We start from the raw sequence: 18,497 nt of genomic DNA on the forward strand, positions 1-18,497 counted from the left end.
CCCTCACTAATAATTGTCTACTACTTCTCAATTATTGCTTTTGCACCATATCTACCCACCGTTCACCGAACGTATACACTGCATTATGACATACCGTCTGCACGTTCAGTTATTAACCGGCTACAATTTTGCAAAGCCATATGGATTCAGCGGGAGCTCTTCTGTGCTTACTGGCCTGTGTTCTTCTGTAAAAACCACGGACAAGTTTGCTAATGATATTTCACGCATTGCATAGTTATGTCATGGTGCTGCACTAACAAAGTCACAGACTGGTAAGCCTCCGGTTGAAGGATTGAATCCCGCCTCGTCCTCAGGCAGATAATTTCCTCTTTTACACTAACGTTTTCTTACGCTTTTATATTTGCTTTGCCAAAACTCACTCACGGCCACCCATATGCATTTCATGATGGCAAATGTATTTCTTTTATTAAAGAGTTACATTACAGGCATTTAGCAGACGCTCTTATCCAGAGCGACTTACACAACTTTTTTACATAGCATTTCACATTGTATCCATTTATACAGCTGGATATATACTGAAGCAATTTCGGTTAAGTACCTTGCTCAAGGGTACAACGGCAGTGTCCTACCCGGGAATCGAACCTGCGACCTTTCAGTTACAAGGCTAGTTCTTTACCCACTGTGCTACACTCCGTCCACCAGTTCACCACTCTGCCATTTCTACGAACTATATTTCTTCACTTGGCAACCATACAAAACCTTCTTATCAGCAAATGCCATGTTTCTACATTCATGTTACCTCACCCTGTTCTCTATCTAGCCACATACAAACAATTACTACGTATGTATGTTCTGCAACTCCCCATTAAAACATTACATTTAAAATCATGACTCACTCATAATTATAACTACTATTACTGAACATGGGAAAAGCACATCAGTGCAATAGATTTCACACATTACTTCAACAGCTAATGCCTTATACAGACTGTTATATATACCGTTCGATAAGGAAACTAAGCTTGCTCATGGTTACTTCATTTACTTTGCACTATAGTCTGTGATCACGTCAACCATCTCCTATATGCCCATTCTGCTGAAAACATATTGTTTCAGCTACGCAATTTCATAATTTCATCCTAATTTCTCTCACACTGTTGTTATTGTCTCATATGCAAAGCCTGCTGGGACATATGTGTCTGCTCCTATTCTCCACTATCAAGTTTTCTGGTTCTATCTTAGCAAAACAGCGAAGGGGAGTCCCACCTGCAGATAAGCCTATCAAAATGCCTTATAAACCTTACAAACACTAAAAGTGGATCTCCACGATATAACAGACAATGGAGCAGGACAGCAGGGTACACAAGTTGTGACCTAGGGATCTCTAATTCGACAGGCTTGCTGATTCTTTTCTCAATAAAGGCTTGTTGGATGGCCGTAAAATCCGTGAGTACATACACTGGCCATAAACCTGCGTTTCTGATGCGTTTACACTTACGCCACCGCACCCTTTGTCACAGCCACTGTTTCACATATATAGCAAACCGAAACTGCTAAATGGTACACGCTGATCAGACTGTACAAATTTACACAAGGACAGCCATAACCCACAACCGTTTCTTACAGGGTCACTTTGCATTTCTCACTTTCATAATGAAACGCTTTGTAAAAAGAAATTATATCTCATAAAAAACACGTTTTCAACGTTTGCATGAAATTGTAAAATGGTAAGATTACAAAACACAGGGCCAAGTGACTTGAAAGAATTGAGGAAATATTGGGTAGCATTGCTTTGGAATACATCTTATTTAATTTCGGTGAGGCAAGATAGCGTATATTGTTTGTAGTACCGTAACTTGGCGTCATTTTGATATCTTTTAATGGCAGGCCTGGACTGGTCTTGTATGTGTGAGTAACTTGACATTTCTGTGCATTGTAAACGTGTTTTCTATGAGATACAAATTTACAGTAGATACAAAATATCAGATACAAATATACAGTAGATAAAAATATGTACAGAAATACAAATATAACAGAGGACACCTTCAGAGGTGGAGACGGGTCAGAGCTGTTTTGGCGGCACGAGGGGGACCTGCACAATATTAGGCAGGAGGTTTTAATGTTGTGGCTGATCGGTGTATATCTGCACTCTGAGGGAAGTAATACAAACTGATTGAACAGGGGATGCTGGAAATCCCTCAGAATGGACTGGGCCTTCCTTATAGATCCTATCTGATACAGCTGGGAGGAGTCAGCTGTATTAGATGATCCTGTCAGCTAATTTTACGATGTTGGCCAGTCGACTCTTGTACTTAAGATTCAGGTTACCAAACCAGCAGATCATATTAAAGGTTAAAAGAGATTCAATAAAAGACTTTTAAAAGATAGTCATCTGTGTTGTGTCCACCTTGAAACTTCGGAGTAATAACTATTAAATGGGGAAAGGAGGTGCTCATGCAACATTGAACAGCTCATTGAAATAAAAGGTTATTCGTGTATGTATTTATATAATCATTTTCTCTTATCTTTCTGAGACAAAGACTTTCATGTTTGTCCTTTGTGGAGGACTAGTTGTATCTTCAAGCCTTCATGATAGCTTAATTGTCTCTGTGTCTATAATACATAATGGTCTTTAAATGTCATAAATTTGGATGTGCGATTACATGTTCTTGGACCTGGTCGTCTTTCCGGAGTAAAAAATTAAATGTGTATTTTAAAAAATTGTTATTATAATAAGTAAAACTGCACTTACATATCATTATTCATGACAGATTGTTTTTATTGTTTTTTATTTTATTTAGTTTTATATTTTTATACATTTTTATTACTATATATATTGTAACACAAAAAATATAGAATAAATGTCATTTTTAACCTATTTTCCCGTGGGTCTCAGGAGGACAAAGCTTAGTTGCTGATATCATTTTAAAATGCTTCAAAACTGCAGACCGCTCTCTGTTCCTGGCTGGTTCCATCTCTGCACAATGTCTCGGATTCTTGAAGCAGTCACTGTGACTCACTAGCTCATGACTGACACAAACAGCTTGCTCTGCTCACGAAACCTGCACCAAAGCTTTGCTTCCTTTGAGTCAGTTACCAAAGCGGTCACATGGTTGCGTGTACCGAATGAAGCTTTGGACGTCATTGATCACGTGTTTATGGCAGAAACTAATCAAGCCTCGGCACACTGTTTCTAGTGCACTCTGGTGTTTTTCTGGACACACGCTCCTGAGCTTCAGTATCAAGGGTAACACCACTCCTTTTGAGATGTCTGTATAGTACATGTTCAGGGCCCATTTAAATTCTGCATTGCTTCCAGTCAAAACTACGCTATATTGTGTGTGTGTGTGTCTCTGTGTGTCCAAGCGAGTGTTGAGTGTGTGCTCATGTTGTGTGTTTGCAGGCTAATTTGGGTTGGAAGCCACTTGTGGTCCAGTCTGGTCTGATGTGCTCCTGTCTCCTTAGATGGGGGGCGCTGTTTCTAAAACGAATCTCTCAGAGGAGCCAGAGACCAAAGGAGGAACCCTCAGCAGTGAGAGGAAGAGGTACAAATGCATCAATCAGATATTTAATATGATATGAGTTAGAGCTGCAGTAAGAGGATGAGTTTAACTGGAAGCTCTGTCTCCATGTGCTGTGAGTTAGAGCTGCAGTAAGAGGATGAGTTTAACTGGAAGCTCTGTCTCCATGTGCTGTGAGTTAGAGCTGCAGTAAGAGGATGAGTTTAACTGGAAGCTCTGTCTCCATGTGCTCTGAGTTAGAGCTGCAGTAAGAGGATGAGTTAGTGCAGATTGTCCCATGCAGTACCAGAAAAACCGAAAGAAGGCAACAAAAACTAGGCATTGCCATCGTATAGTTAAACGTGATCATTCAACTTGTGATAGCGTTGTAACATTGAGCTGCTGTATACTAGCATTACACTAGATAGCAGTCTCACACTCCGGACATTACATCCAAATGTGAGCAGAGGCATTTTGGATTACAGAAACTCTTACATAGACAAAAGAGCCATAAAGATGCCAGTATTGGATATACCAAAAGTGAATCCAATGTAAGTACATTACATATGGACATTGAAACTTTTTTCTGAATGGTTGTTTTGGTGATCTGGGGTGCTGTTCTGAAAGCTTAAAAGGAATAAATTTTTTCATGCAAAAATAAGAAAGGCAAAGTAATTATGGAAAGTATAAAAAACATGCTTTATGATGTGGGTTCGTGTGCAATGAGTGATTGGGGGATGGGGAGGCTCCTTTCATTTTACTGACATTTATTGCCATTAGCGCTGATAAGGGAACGAGTGGTGTTGTTGGCCAAAAAGGAGGCTGTTGCAGCCGTTGAGCTTGAATTTGTGACGTGTTTGTAGCCCCTGTTTAATAAAATTGCAAATCTTTACTTTATCCCCATTCTATGGGTGCTGCTGCCCATACCACTAGGGGGCAGGATGGAAATATACCTTTCAATGTCACTGTCACCTTTCAGGTGTAGGTGGGTGTATTATGTCATGTTCAGGTGTACGTGCGGTTTATTATGTCATCGCCAGATGTGCAGTGACATAGAGCTGTGGTAAGAAGATGAATTTAATTGGAAGCTCTGTCTATGTTTTGTTCACAGGGTCCAGGTAGAAAGAGCAGGGTCACCTGTACCCAGCTGGCTGTCTCTGAAGAGTGATCGTTCAATGGAACTTCCATACAATTTCAGAGGAAAGGTCACAGGTGATCAAAGGTAATTAAATAGGCTTAAATTGACACTACTATTTGACCCCTTAACCCCAAGCATTTAAAAAGGCAATTTCCACCTGGTTTGGAGTGCTCTTAAAGGTCCAGGAAACTAGTCTGTGGTTATTAACCCCAGAAGTGACGACAGATTTTCTTCTTAATACTTCTTTCACGTTTTTAACAGAATTAGAACCATTGAATTGTAATAGACACGGTTAGATTATTGCGACCTGTTTAGCAGACATGGGCAGGTTGGGTGTGTATCCTGCGCTCATTAACATTCATGTCAGGATGCGTGGGGGGTTTGGACCCAAACGCAGAGGGTGGAAAAATACAAAACTCCAAATGAAAGAACAAAAAGACTTTACTTGAAACAAGGAAACAAAAAGGAACAAAAAGCCTCGCAGGGCAACCTTCAACAAACCAAGGAAAACTTAGAAACAGCACAGGAACAAAGGAAATGCAGAAAATCCAAAAACACAAGGGAACCAGAACATGGGCTGGAACACATGGAGCAGGTACTTGGGTAGGGGCTTACGCACAACACAACCGGACATAACCACAAGGATCCAGCACCTGAGTCAAGGAAGAGGGAAACTTAAATAGAACAGACACTGATGAGACACAGGAGGGCACCATGAACAATCAGGCCACAGAGAGGGAAGGGAAAACGAGACAACCAAGAACCAATAATAGGACAATTGGAAACAATCATACAATTACACAGGGGGAGCAGGACACAAAACCGAAGTGCCGCCATCTGGCGGCACCAACAGGGAAAACGCAGACAGGAACACAGGACCATGACAGTACCCCCCCCCCCCCCAAGGGACGGCTCCTGACTTCCCAGGAGGCCGAACTGGGGAGGGAGTGAACAGAGGGTGGGAGCTGGGGACAGGACTCGACAGGAACAGGAACTCAGGGCAGGACTGGACAGGACAGGAACTCAGGGCTGGACTGGACAGGACAGGACCTGGACTCGGGACTGGAACAGGAACAGGACAAGACTCAGGGCTGGACTGGAACGAACAGGACAAGACTCAGGGCTGGACTGGACAGGACAGGACAAGACTCAGGGCTGGACAGGGCTGGACAGGGCAGGACTTGAACTCAGGGCTGGACTGGAATGGACAGGAACTCGGGGCTGGACAGGAACTCGGGGCCAGGACTCGGGAACTGGAGTGCCTGTGGGCTCCAGAATTAAAACCCATTTCTTGTAGGTCTCTTCATTTTTGGCAAAAGAAAAGAATGTATTGCTTTCTCCACATCCAGAGAAGGGGCAATGATTAGGAATTTTCAATTTAGCTTGCTTAGCGTGCACAAAAGTGGCAAGAGCATTATTTACACATTACATGTAGAATTAATTTCACTGGACTTAAGGGTTTTGTTACATAACTAACACCCAATGAACCCTGCCCATTAAAAACCTGGCATTTAGCCAAGGGGAAGAGCAAGCCAATTTCGGCACAGGCTTTTATTTGTTTTTTCTTTTTTTGTTTTCTGCAATAATCGTTTGAAGGTATTTCTGGGACATTCGTGAATGTAAAACAGTAATAAAATGACACATCAGCTAAGAATTCACAGATTGTTGTGCAGATAACTAAAAGCAGTGAAATGTTGCAGTGGATTTTCCAAGACATCCCAAAACCTCTCCAAATTGCACATTTTAGATAACGTTTTGAACAGGTTATCTACACTACAAAAGAAGTTTTCTGCTCTCAAAATCACATATTCTGAATAAATAACTGAGGTGAATCGGTTCTAACATGTTTCTGGGAGTTAATTTCTTACAGCAGTTAACATTATGCTGAATGTTGAAATACAAATGTTACAGTAGCTGGCAGGAATTAGCAGAAATTATAAAAGAAAACTAATATTAGTTTGAGTTGAACTTGCTTTGCAGCTGCTGCCACTGTTACTCACTTTTCTAGAGATTTCATCCATTAGAAGCTTTGCAAAAGAGCCATAAAGATGCAAGTATTGGATATACCAAAAGTGACTGCAGTATATGTGCATTACATATGGAATTTAAAACTTTTTCTGAATGATTGTTTTGGTGATCTGAGGTGCTGTTCTGACAGCTTAAATGAAGTAAATATTTTCATGCAAAAATAAGAAAGGCAAAGTAATTATGGAAATCATAAAAAATATGTTTTATGATGTGGGTTAGTGTGCAATGAGCGATTGGGGGATGGGGAGGCTCCTTTTATTTTACTGACATTTATTGCCATTAGCGCTGATAAGGGAGCGAGTGGTGTTGTTGGCCAAAAAGGAGGCTGTTGCAGCCTTTGAGCTTGAATTTGTGACGTGTTTGTGGCCCTTTTTTTAGTAAATTGCAAATCTTTACTTTATCCCCATTCTGTGGGCGCTGCTGCCCATACCACTAGGGGGCAGGAGGGAAAAATACCTTTCTGTGTCACTATCACCTTTCAGGTGTAGGTGGGTGTATTATGTCACATTCAGGTGTATGTGGACTTTATTATGTCATCGCCAGATGTGCAGTGACATAGAGCTGTGGTAAGAAGATGAATTTAATTGGAAGCTCTGTCTATGTTTTGTTCACAGGGTCCAGGTAGAAAGAGCAGGGTCACATGTACCCAGCTGTGTGTCTCTGAAGAGTGATCGTTCAATGGAACTTCCATACAATTTCAGAGGAAAGGTCACAGGTGATCACAGGTAATTAAATAGGCTTAAATTGACACTACTATTTAACCCCTTAACCCCAAGCATTTAAAAAGGCAATTTCCACCTGGTTTGGAGTGCTCTTAAAGGTCCAGGAAACTAGTCTGTGGTTATATTCCCCAGAAGTGACGACAGATTTTCTTCTTAATACTTCTTTCACGTTTTTAACAGAATTAGAACCATTGAATTGTAATAGACACGGTTAGATTATTGCGACCTGTTTAGCAGACATGGGCAGGTTGGGTGTGTATCCTGCGCTCATTAACATTCATGTCAGGATGCGTGGGGGGTTTGGACCCAAACGCAGAGGGTGGAAAAATACAAAACTCCAAATGAAAGAACAAAAAGACTTTACTTGAAACAAGGAAACAAAAAGGAACAAAAAGCCTCGCAGGGCAACCTTCAACAAACCAAGGAAAACTTAGAAACAGCACAGGAACAAAGGAAATGCAGAAAATCCAAAAACACAAGGGAACCAGAACATGGGCTGGAACACATGGAGCAGGTACTTGGGTAGGGGCTTACGCACAACACAACCGGACATAACCACAAGGATCCAGCACCTGAGTCAAGGAAGAGGGAAACTTAAATAGAACAGACACTGACGAGACACAGGAGGGCACCATGAACAATCAGGCCACAGAGAGGGAAGGGAAAACGAGACAACCAAGAACCAATAATAGGACAATTGGAAACAATCATACAATTACACAGGGGGAGCAGGACACAAAACCGAAGTGCCGCCATCTGGCGGCACCAACAGGGAAAACGCAGACAGGAACACAGGACCATGACAGTACCCCCCCCCCCCCCCCAAGGGACGGCTCCTGACTTCCCAGGAGGCCGAACTGGGGAGGGAGTGAACAGAGGGTGGGAGCTGGGGACAGGACTCGACAGGAACAGGAACTCAGGGCTGGACTGGACAGGAGCGGAACTCAGGGCTGGACAGGACTCAGGAACTGGACTCGGGACTGGAACAGGAACAGGACTCGGGACTGGACAGGACAGGACAAGACTCAGGGCTGGACTGGACAGGACAGGACAAGACTCAGGGCTGGACTGGACAGGACAGGACAAGACTCAGGGCTGGACAGGGCTGGACAGGGCAGGACTGGAACTCAGGGCTGGACTGGAATGGACAGGAACTCGGGGCTGGACAGGAACTCGGGGCCAGGACTCGGGAACTGGAGTGCCTGTGGGCTCCAGAATTAAAACCCATTTCTTGTAGGTCTCTTCATTTTTGGCAAAAGAAAAGAATGTATTGCTTTCTCCACATCCAGAGAAGGGGCAATGCTTAGGAATTTTCAATTTAGCTTTCTTAGCGTGCACAAAAGTGGCAAGAGCATTATTTACACATTACATGTAGAATTAATTTCACTGGACTTAAGGGTTTTGTTACATAACTAACACCCAATGAACCCTGCCCATTGAAAACCTGGCATTTAGCCAAGGGGAAGAGCAAGCCAATTTCGGCACAGGCTTTTATTTGTTTTTTCTTTTTTTGTTTTCTGCAATAATCGTTTGAAGGTATTTCTGGGACATTCGTGAATGTAAAACAGTAATAAAATGAAACATCAGCAAAGAATTCACAGATTGTTGTGCAGATAACTAAAAGCAGTGAAATGTTGCAATGGATTTTCCAAGACATTCCAAAACCTCTCCAAATTGCACATTTTAGATAACGTTTTGAACAGGTTATCTACACTACAAAAGAAGTTTTCTGCTCTCAAAATCACATATTCTGAATAAATAACTGAGGTGAATCGGTTCTAACATGTTTCTGGGAGTTAATTTCTTACAGCAGTTAACATTATGCTGAATGTTGAAATACAAATGTTACAGTAGCTGGCAGGAATTAGCAGAAATTATAAAAGAAAACTAATATTAGTTTGAGTTGAACTTGCTTTGCAGCTGGATTTCATCCATTAGAAGCTTTGCAAAAGAAAGACGGTCTGTATCTGTTGCTGCTGCAGCGGCTGATTGCAATGTCAGCTGCAAGTGTGTTGTTTACATTCCGAACATTCCACTAGTGTTAATTAATGGGAAATTTCCATGGTAAACATAAATAAAATATAAATAAAAATGATAAATATCGCAAAAATATTTGCACTACTGACAAGAACTGCACTAGATGAAGCTACGAAATAAAAAAGGTAGGTCTTGCTGAAAAACTGTAGGAGGAGTAGCATACAGGATGTTGACTTGATGTGGAATAAGAAGAAATAATAAGGAGAACACTAAATTCACTTCAGTAAACTTACATGCCCACCAATAGGGCTCTCACATGGTCTAGAGCACACTCTCCAAACCAATCGGAACTTTCTAAATATGGAAATAATGCCTGTCTGAATGCACTCTCTGCTTGTCAGCACAATCTGCATTATGCACTGGGAGTGGGGGCAGATACGCACTTAGGTTACTAGCAAATGGCTGGACCCACAGACAGCAATGATGGCTCATTTGACAGGTGACAGTCTTGTTTAATTAGGGGTCCAAGCAGCGAAGCTGGTGGAACCCTATTGTATCTGTTAGGATTATTATTCTTATTATTTTTTTCCGCTAAAAGTGTCTGAGGCTCAGCAACCATAAGTCCTGGAGCAACCAGGCAGGTGGGTTTCTATGGCCCCCCACTACTCAGGCACTAAAAATCACGTATGTCAGCCAGATGGTGGCGCTATAACAAAGGGTAACGTGTAAAAGGCCATAACTCCCACACCATAAGTTCATAAGATCAACACAAAACTTCATCGACATATGTATCTGAATGTGCTCTACAACTTTGCTATTGGCCCCACCTATGTCCGCCATATTGTTTGCCCGCCATTTAGACTTTTTAGTTGGGGTGTGGCAGTTTTCTCCGCTAAAATGTCTGAGGCTCAGCAACCATAAGTTGTAGACCAACCACCAAATTTGGCAGGTGGGTTCCTATGGCCCCCCACTACTCAGGCACTAAAAATCACGTATGTCAGCCAGATGGTGGCGCTATAACAAAGGGTAACGCGTAAAAGGCCATAACTCCCACACCATAAGTCAGATGAACACAAAACTTCATCGACTGATGCATCTGAATGTGCTCTACAACTTTCCTATTGCATGGAAGCAATGGAAGACAGTTCTTGAGCCTGCATCCATTTGAAGACAGTATCGGGTGAGTTCGTTTAGTCTTTGAATCTGTCATTATGCTGAGAAACAGCTAAACCATTTTATTTATAGGTTCTGAGTTTCTGTGCAAACGCGCGAAAACACGCTGGTATAATGAAACAATGACGGTAGTCTAATACATATATCGTCCACTTCGTTCCATTGCTACCATAACATAATGACCTACAGCTGCAGTTTCTCGCTGCAATTACTAATATTGAATATAAACAAAAGACGCAATTTATGCTGTAAATCGTATTCTCAATTTAATCTCTAAATCGACTGTAAGCTTAGGGTTGTAACTAGGTAGTTGTTTCGTAGGTGACTTAACTCGTCTTAACTATTGCCGTAGGGTCTAGTTTTTATCAGTGAGGGGACGGTCTGACCGTCGGGAAGCATTGGAAGACAGTGTCGGGTGAGTTCGTTCAATTTTTAAATCTGTCATTATGCTGAGAAATAGCTAAACCATTTCATTGATAAGTTCTGAGTTTCTGTGCAAACGCGCGAAAACACGCTGGTATAATGAAACAATGACGGTAGCCTAATAGTCCGCTTCGTTCCGTTGCTACCATCACATAACGACCTACAGCTGCAGTTTCTCGCTGCAATTACTGATATTGAATATAAACAAAAGACGCAATTTATGCTGTAGTCTACCAATGTCTAAATAAATAATACAGTCCATTTGAAGACAATACCGAGTGAGTTCGTTTAGTCTTTAAATCCGTCATTGTGCTGAGAGAAATCGTATTCTCAATTTAATCTCTAAATTGACTGTAAGCTTAGGGTTGTAACTAGGTAGTTGTTCCGTAGGTGACTTAGTCTTAACTCGTCTTAACTATTGCTTGAATAGTATTCCTGGTTATGGTTATACACTTTGTTGTACGTCACTCTGGATAAGAGCGTCTGCCAAATGCCTGTAATGTAGGCTAATGTAATATTCCGTAGCAACAAGATAAACCCGGCGTTAGCCCTGAAATATGCCAATACAGCAGTGAAAACGCTGCTCACTGAATAACAAAATAAACGAGACAAAGTTTTTTTAAAATTATGCCATGTCATTCTACATTCAATATCTGGGACTAACCATTGAATACATATACAATCTTACCATTGGTTTTACGCGTAGAGATGTCCCTTTTGCGACTGAGTGATCATATATTGTCTTGGACAATCCGTTTGTGATTCCTGTTGTTTATGGTGTTGTCGCCGTTTTTAGTACAATTTGGCTTGACTGACAGTTCATTTATTCAGTAGGTGAGAGTATAAGCTTTCTAACGATGTATAACATGTCTGATTTTGCATTTGGAATAGCGTTTTATAGTTCAGCGTAACAGAATGTTTTCTTATCGCATTCACTTGCGCATTCACTGTGGCGTAGCATTAAAGACGATGCACCTAACGAAACGCTGTCAACGATTTTCATAATTTCTTGGAGAGTAGTATTATTATTGAGGACTTCGGGGCATAGCTAAGCCATTTCTTTGCTGATAGACCTATCTGACATCGTTTTCTGACGCAAAACAGAAGCGGATAGGATAGGACAATATCTGGGACTAAACATTGAATAAATATACAATCTTACCATTGGTTTTACGCGTAGAGATGTCCCTTTTGCGACTGAGTGGTCATATATTGTCTTGGACAATCCGTTATATGCACATCTGTGACGCCTGAGTCGGCTATCTTCAATAATAGCTGTGCGTAATACCACACCTGTTGCTTACGGCGTTGTCGCCCTTTTTAGTGCACTTTGGCTTTACTGACAGTTAATTCATTCCGTAGGTGAGAGTATAAGCTTTCTAACGATGTATAACATGTTTGATTTTGCTTTTGGAATAGCGTTTTATAGGTCAGCGTAACCGAAAATTTTCTCATCTGCCAATGTCTAAATAAATAAAACGGTAGGCTGCTCTGCGCGTAGGTTGCGACTTGATATCTCGTCTTTTGTTTCGTTTTTTCTCAATGTCGTATTTATTATTTGAAATGTGTATTTATGTGTTATTATTCCATCTGTCGCTCTGAAATGTGCATTCTCTGCTAAGCAGAGCCATGGATTGGTATACGTTTGTGTCTGATGTAGTGTTGCACGGTACACCGAAACTTCAGCACTTTTTCGGTACTTAAAAAAAAAAAAAGAAAAAAGAAAAAGAAACGGTTCGGTATTAGAATTTTCCCACATTGCGTCAAATGTAAAAGCCAGGGAAAAGTGTCTCCCGCATTACCGAGTGAGAGGATGAAAAGTGTAATTTGTCAGAATCTTCGCTAGAGGGCAGTAGCAACTAAGGTTGCCAGGTGAGGTGACTTGCGCTTGTGTACTCAGCTCTTTGATACAGCGCAAGCTTTGACTCAGTTCACTTCAGTAGCAATAGCTGTTCCAATTTGGAAATATTTCATTGTAGATAGATGCTGTATTGTTATTAAATTATGCTGTTTTTAGATCTATGTAAAGGTGAAAGACCTGTTTTAAATATTATTTAGTTTACAGCTGTTTAATTTTTGAAATATATTTCACATATTTTTCTATTGTTCAGTGTTGTAACACTATAGGCCTATGCATATTCATATGTTGCAGAGGCTTCAACTTAAAGGTTGTTAATGAACCAGATTGTTCATAAACCATGAATTTGAAAATGAGGTCAACCCTTGCGGACATTACGTTTCTGATCTATTAAGGTAATTTCAGTATCGTTAGGTACCGAGTATTGAATCAGTATCGAGTATCGTGATACTAAACCTGGTATCGGTATCAAAGTCAAAATTTTGGTATCGTGACAACACTAGTGTGGCGCTTTTTTTAGTTGTGGCATGGAAGCGCTGCAGCTGTACATACACGCTTGGCCATCTAAGTGTTACAACATGCCACCTAAGTGTTACGACATAGTAAAGGCCTTTACGGGAAGCGGCCAGGACACGTCCATGGCGACGCAACTAAGTCATCCGCCAGCGTCTCTTAGCACAAAATTGGCCATAAGTCATCAATTTTTTATACAATCATCACAATATTCAGTACATATGTTGGGTGAAGGCGTATGACCATGAGGACAGAGCCATTTTAAAATCGGCTCATAGGGGGTGCGATGGTGCCAATGCTTGGACCCCTCCCAACGCCGCTTGCGGCTTTAATTCATTCTGTAACTTGATTGACTTAAAAGTAAACCTATCGCTGTTCAGATAACCAAATGCCTACTGAACAAAATAGTATATGTAAAGACAGCATCGGTTGGTCAGATATGGCGGCCAAGTTTCAGGTGGATGCTTGACAGATTGAGTTGAAAATGGCACCTGAACTAGCTAACAGTCTTAGCTTGAATATGAGCAAGAGCATTTGGGATTACAGAAACTCTTACATTGACAAAAGAGCCATAAAGATGCAATTATTGGGTATACCAAAAGTGACTGCAGAGTAAGTACATTACATATGTTTTTTTTTTTTTTGCAATCAAATTGTTTATTGATTTTTATATAATCATTAGCATCAGCAATACATCATCAAAATGGTTTATGGTCTACTTTTTTTTTCAAAACTTTTTTTCTACTTCACATAAATCATAAACCCTTGAATATAAGAAGGACTAAATGAAATCTATGAGAAATGTAAACGCTATAGTGCTTTTTATCCAGAAAAACCGCAGTTCACTTGTAGGCTATTTGTTTTCAGGCCAGTCTTGCCTGGTCCAATATGGCGGCGATGTTGACATATCCGCCGCATTGGCCTTTAGATCATATGTCTATGGTTTCACACTACCATTGTGCTGCTTGAATCATGTATCGCTATGTGTTTGTGCATTTAACATTAATACAGTGTGCTCATATAAATCATGTTTAGAACTAGGTGTATTGGAATTTCGTGTTATTTTTATCCTGGAATTTAGATCATGTTTGAAATGTTGGTAACGTTACAAACTTTAGATATTAATCAGAGGAGTTCTTTCCGTGTGGTGTAGCATGCTTCCTGGTTGCGTCATCAAGCTGGGGCAAGAGGACGCGGCGCAACATCCTATAGGCTTTTGTAGTTTGTTGTAGTTTTTAGTTGCGGTCAGTTTGATTGGGACGATCTATTATTCCTGGGGTTGTGTAGTTAGGGTGTGTAAATAATGTGGTTTATGGTGTACCTGAAGTATTTCAATGAAATATATTGATTATCTAAATGTGTTAATTATTGATGGTATTTGTTATGGGTAATTTTAAGCTGTTGTAGAACTGTATTTAATTTTTGGTAATTGGTAGGGTCTAAGGGTGGAGAAGCTATTTAAGTGCAGCTACCACCATCATTTGTGGTCGGTTGGTTGTTGGGTGCAGACTGGTCCGAGTCAGTGCGAAGTATTATTATTATTATTATTATTATTATTATTATTGAACCTTAGAAAACGTAGATACATGTTACTTTCTTTTTGTTTTGCAAGTCTTTTTGTTTGTTTATTTTTATTATTGTTTCACTTTTGTTCACCGTAAATACCGGCATCCTTTTCTCCACCTGTCTAGAAGACAATGAATCTTCCTTTTGCGTCTTCATTTTTGGTTGACATCATTGGTTTTACACCACCATAAGGTCTGTCCTCCAACACTCCGGGCGCGATGTTTGCCTGCTTCTCCCTTTAGAGCCGGATGCAATGTGAGCGCGTTTTAGATGCTGTCATCGTTTTCAAGACACGTGACCGATGAAATGCATCGTGATTCATTGAAATGCATGTTGGGCAGGCGAAATGCATTATTCATTATTCGCCTTAGGTCTAAATAGGTTAAATACCCTCTGGGGCCTTGACTGGGTATGCATGTCCATCCTATCTGCAATCTCTTTGTTCCCTAATTACATCTGTTTTGTACATAAACAACCTATTCCCTTAATGTTGCCTGATACCATATGGCGTCACTAATTGCAGAGAGGAGAAACACTCTGAACCCATCAGTCCCCCATTTTGAATTGGTGATGAGAAACTCTTTCCCTCACCCACCCACCTACACATAAAGGACAGAGGACAGGATCTATCTGGTCCTAAAAGCCTTACCTAATTTGGTTAACAAGAGTTAATCTCTTACTTCTCTAATTCCTTTCTGGAGGGTGTAATATACCACAATAAGCACAACAGAAATGATTATATTCAAACCCCATGCATTGGGAAAATATTACCCACACATACCCCCCCGGGATCCCACTCCCAGATAGTTCAGAGTCCCATAGCCACTGGGTCACAGCGACCACTTTTCCGGTAGCATCATGATACTCCTCATCGGCCCTCAGAGTGGCCTTGACTGCCTTTCGAGTTGCAACGGAAGGGTTATTTTTGCCCCAGATTCCTCTATCGTTTTTATTTTATTTTAGCCTCTATAGCAGAGAGAGCTTTATTAAAAGAATTGTCAGGATCTATTTCCCAATGGACATGGCTAGGCATGGTGGTGCTGGTGGTTACGTCAGGAGCTACTGGGATAGATCCTATAGAAACAGAAGTGCCAGAAGGGTTAATGCAGTAAGAAGTTTCAGGCGTCATGCAAAGTCGCTGTGAAGGGCCCGCGAAGGGGCCGCCCCACACCAAACTGTGGAGTTTGCCCGCACTGCTATGGCTCCATTCAATATTGAAAATACTTGAACTTTTACATCAGGTCCCAGTGACGATGACAGGGCTTGTCCTGATTCTCTGGGAGTGTTGCACCCTACTGTGGAAAACTGCTCCTGGGAGAAAACTGCCTGTTTATGGCCATCACTGATGACATACTGAACGTTGTGCTGTCCTCCTGGCAGAGCCCTATTGCCGACAGGGACCCCTCCCCGGCCGTCACCCATGGTGGCATTTTCTGGTTAGCTATGACTGCAGCTCTCGCCCAGCCTGGCACCCGGGATGCAAGCTGGTCTCCTATCAGGGCTGCCATGCCCTGCTGAACTGCATTCCGGGCCGATAACACACCTCCTCTCTGCGGGTGCAAACGTCCTCCCCGAGCAGTGCTTTGTCAAACAATTGGATATTTTCTAACACATGATGGAGCATAACAGACACAACTTCTCCAGTATCTTGTGTAGCAGAAGCTAGATGGCATGTAGTCTGGTTAGAAAGAAGTCCCCGCTTTGCCACCAACACCGTACCATCTGCCACCAAATTTTCAGCCCAGTCCCCATTATTAGAATTTATAGCCATAGAAATTGCGCTTGCTGCTGACCCTGTGACCCCTCCTCATTCAGCAGCATCAGACACCAAGTGCCTGTGTTCTCTGTGTGCTGCAGGATTGTAACAGGCAGATAACTTTTGCAACATATCAGACACTTAACATCTGAATTCATTTTTATACATGATCATATACAGAATCAACAAAGGGGAGTGTTGGACTGATACTCCTACTAGGGCTGGGAGGGGCTCTCCTTCGGGGACCAGACCAAACTTGGGGCCAGCATACAATTTTGGACGGGAGCCTGGCTTCCCTGGAGGAAAACATCTGATGGTCAGCTCTCCTTGTGAGTGGATAGTGAATTCATGAATTGCTTCCACTGAGGGGCAGCCATCTTCCTACCGTCCCGCTTCTGTCTTTACCCAGTTTTCCCCATATATCTCATTGTAACCATATGTCTCCCAGTCCATTCCAGTATGAACCCACACCCTTGAATTTTTCCACACTAATACACCAGTAACATTTCTCATAACAACATTGCAACAGGGGTGATGCACCATTTTGTTATGTTTCTAATAACCACGTTTATGACAATAAGCAATACCACACATATCCTTGAGACACCGGAAAGATCCCCATCCAGTGTGATTGAAGTCGCGGTCCCATGTGCAACTGCACCCGTCGGCACTAGTGCATACTCTGATGTCTGGAATCAGCGTGTCTTCAACACAGAGACTCGCAAGAACGAACAGGCTCCCTAGGATGCCATAGGGTAGGCGGGGATTATTGTGCCCCATGTTGAGCCTCACCCTTGATTTTTCTCAAACGTGACAAATGAACCCAAACTGGAATCCTAGAGACTCTGATGGTGTGGTCAACAGAACTGTGTATGGTCCGGTCCGGTTAGGTTCAAGTTACTTTTTCTGGAAAGCTTTTACCAGAACCTGGTCCCCCGGATTCACCCGGCACTCTTCACCTTTCGCTTCTGCAGCATCTGGCTCTGCCCTGGGATCCTGTGGAACACACTGTGACAGGAGCCTGCAGTACTCTGCTAACTTATCTCCCATAACATGCAACTCCCCCCCTGTGAGGCATAAATCCCCTGGAGTCCTCATGGGGCAGCCTGTCAGAACCTCAATGGGAGAAAGTTCATTGGGGTTAATTAGTCCTGCTCTAATGGAGGGAAGCACAGGTAGTAGCTGTGTCACCCAATCCTTCCCTCCAGGAGAAAACAATTGTTTAGTTAGTTTATTCTTCAGTGTTCGGTTGGCCCTATATAATCAATCTCATAAAAAACACGTTTTCAACATACAAAAATGCCAAGTTAGTCAAAAGTATTGATATCAAAATGACGCCAAGTTACGGTACTACAAACAATATAGGCTATCTTGCCTCACCGAAATTACATAAGATGTATTTCAAAGCAATGCTACCCAATATTTCCTCAATTCTTTCAAGTCACTTTCAAGTTACACTTCTCTGCTCGTGGTGCTAGATGCTGAAGCTACTCTTACTCAAAAATGTCTTATTTTGGTTTAATTTTTTTTGCTTGCTTTTCCTGTACTGTGGCCAAGGCCGCTGTTATCGCTCCCTCTGTGGCTGCTCTTTTAGCCCGTTCATCAGCGCACCTATTCCCTTCTGTGTGCGGGTCTGTTCCTTTGGTTTGTGCCTTTACATTTATTACTGCTACTCATTTTGGTGCCAGTACTAGATTTATGTAGTCTCTCCACTACTCCCCCATTTTGAATTGGGGATCCTGTGCTAGTCTGGTACCCCCTATTCGCCCACAGACCCACATAATCGTGTACCACCCCAAACGCAGAGTGTGAATCAGTGTAAGTTTTTATGTCATAGCCTATCATTGCATCACATGCCTCTGCTATCGCATACAATTCTGCC

General features: G+C 41.9%; 1 long non-coding RNA gene across 1 annotated transcript; it reads left to right on the forward strand.

The window, feature by feature from the left end:
* Nucleotides 1-3,067: 3,067 nt before the first annotated feature.
* LOC135247313 (uncharacterized) lies at nucleotides 3,068-8,646 on the forward strand. The gene is made up of 3 exons (XR_010328191.1): nucleotides 3,068-3,506; nucleotides 4,573-4,683; nucleotides 7,242-8,646. It is a non-coding gene; the product is annotated as an uncharacterized LOC135247313 (long non-coding RNA).
* Nucleotides 8,647-18,497: the final 9,851 nt, after the last annotated feature.

Source organism: Anguilla rostrata, unplaced genomic scaffold, assembly GCF_018555375.3.
Source record: "Anguilla rostrata isolate EN2019 unplaced genomic scaffold, ASM1855537v3 scaf1218, whole genome shotgun sequence".
In the NCBI taxonomy this organism is placed as follows: Eukaryota; Metazoa; Chordata; class Actinopteri; order Anguilliformes; family Anguillidae; genus Anguilla; species Anguilla rostrata.